The sequence below is a fragment of the Nothoprocta perdicaria genome, unplaced genomic scaffold, assembly GCF_003342845.1.
Source record: "Nothoprocta perdicaria isolate Ctin4 unplaced genomic scaffold, notPer1 scaffold_218, whole genome shotgun sequence".
Lineage (NCBI taxonomy): Eukaryota > Metazoa > Chordata > Aves > Tinamiformes > Tinamidae > Nothoprocta > Nothoprocta perdicaria.
The window spans coordinates 159,699-162,014 of NW_020455399.1; the positions used below are offsets into that span (position 1 = coordinate 159,699).

At 52.8% G+C, this 2,316-nt stretch overlaps 1 long non-coding RNA gene across 1 annotated transcript; it reads right to left on the reverse strand.

The window, feature by feature from the left end:
• Positions 1-1,804, reverse strand: LOC112946904. Its single transcript, XR_003249306.1, has 2 exons — positions 1,741-1,804; positions 1-1,152 (listed from the first exon to the last, which is right to left on the reverse strand). It is a non-coding gene; the product is annotated as an uncharacterized LOC112946904 (long non-coding RNA).
• Between the last annotated feature and the right edge of the window lie 512 nt (positions 1,805-2,316).

A 2,316-nucleotide genomic window follows, 5' to 3' on the forward strand; every position in this document is an offset into this window, starting at 1 on the left:
AGGAAAGAGATTTTCTGCACACATTTGGTCCTGCATTGTAAGAACCCAAATATCAAGCCAAACCTCCAGCTAAGGAACCTCCCAGCTTGTTGGGCTGACACGCGACGCAATCTGAGTACCAGCAGACAGAGCGAAACTCTGAGCCTCCCTATGAAGAGCCAGGGATGTTCTGAGCCAGGGATGTCTTAGTTTAAGGATCATAACGGCCTGGCAGTGCTGCCTTCTCTGCTCCTCCTTTTGCAGAGGACAGTGATTCAAACACAAGGCGTTTGTCGCACCAGGAGTGGCGCAGCAGCCTGAGCCCAGCACACAGCAGGTACCTCCCTGGTGAAGGGGCCACTGCAACCACCAGCTTGGGCTGGGAGAAGCAGCCCCAGCACCCACAAACCCCGGGCTATGCAAACCGACGCTCCCTCGAAGGAACGGGTCCTTCAGGCCCACTGGCACCTTGCACTTGTAAACATATTTTTGCTATCCAAAGAGCAAAACAGACCTGTAGACCTGTATTATCACGTGGAACTACGAGCCCTATAACTACAAGAACCGGGACGTATTTAACTCGCTGCTCCTTCCTGAGCTAAGGCAACACTACCCACATCTCCTGCCAGCGTAACAGATAACGAGAGCCCTCCCCACTCAACACATGAGGAGTTGATTACAGAGACATTTACTAAAGAAGTAACTCGATGCTGCACAAAGGAAACAGGATCTGCCTCCAGAAGGAATCCACTTGCCTGATATCTTGAGTGCAGCAGTCGGCAGAGAGGGAGATGAGCACATATAAAATACTGGTAAGATTCACAGGCCAGCACACAGAGCTGCAATACCTCGGGTCCAGAGCCAGAAGTTTTCAAATGCTGAGTCCTCATCCAGGAGTGACATTTCCATTAGCAAGCATCTCCCTGTGCAACATCATCGACTTTGCAACTCCACCTTCCCCAACAAAAGGAAATAGGAAATTTCCTGTGAAGGAAATAGATTTGGTTCCCTTCCCCCTGCCCCAGCTACGTAAGTTTTTGTGCTGTTAAGTAGTACTCATTGTAAGCAATTAGAACAAATAAAACCCGAGGATTGGTAAGGCGATTCCCACTGGTGGACTTGCACCTCTTGGTCAGTCTATGCAGCTGAAGCCACTGGTCAATCCCAAGTCATCTGGAAAACAGAGAACAGCAGAATGAGCATGGACAACCTGACGGATCCCTGCAACTCCAGCCAGCTGGGGGAGCTGAGAGGCCAGGCAGGGAGCTCTGCCTGGGGACACATTTCTCCTTGGCCCTTAAGAAAAAACACCCCCAAAATCATATTTGCGTGACCCACTGGCTGGCAGCTGTCACCGTGACAAACACCAGTGTGTGCCCCAGTGGAACCACAAGCTCTAGCTGCGATTGCGCTTGTGAGCTATTCCTCCACTTGACAAACAGAAAAGTTTTGTTTTCCTCCCTAATGTGGGGAGCGAGGGAGGAGGAGGAGAGGGAGGGTGAGCCCCTTGGGACACGAGGGCTCCCCATCCCTCCTGCTGACGTGTTAAACACCAGCAGCCTGTAACGCCGGGCATGTCCCTTTCCACGCGCTTGGTCAGAAACTGAAGGGAAATGAGATAAATCTGTGTGTTAATGCAGAGAGACAGCGTACTGAAAAGCTTAATTCATGCAGATCCAGTCGTAGGATCCGTCCCAAGCTTACACATCTTCGGAAACCCTTGGCAATTTTGAGGAAAAAAATTGCAAAACATCCATTTACCGCTTCAGATTTCTTGTCTCAAAGACTGTGTCCTCATCGCTGTCAAATGAAGCCATCTCTATGTTTTCATCGTAGTTTGAAAGAAGGCCATATTTCTTCCGCTGAGGTTTCTTCAACCTGAAATTAGTTTTGAGCTCGTTTCTGGGCCGCTCTGATCTGGAACTTGGGTACACAGAGATTGCAGTAAGCGCTCGGTCACCGCCAGCACTGCCGGCTCGCGGGGAGACGCAGCCTCGGGGCAAACCGAGCAGAACCGGGACCTTTCAGCACGGGAGCCCTTAAGGCAATAGATAACGGGCTGCATTTATAGGGGCTCCCCATGAGGAAAAAATACCAGGGCCAAACAGGCAACCTAGGCCAAGGAGGGGAATCGGGGCTGGGAGCAGCCACGGGCTGGCAAGGGGAACCAAGCCGAGGAAACGGGAACTGGGAGGGAGCAGAACTGGGCCAGGAGGAGCAGCCCCCAGGACAGGGCAGCGGAGGGAACTGGGCTGGGGCGCGGGGAGAAGGACGAGGCCTGGGGGAACCAACTGCTGGGGAGGGGCAGGGGGAACCGGGCCAGGGAAACGGGGGGGG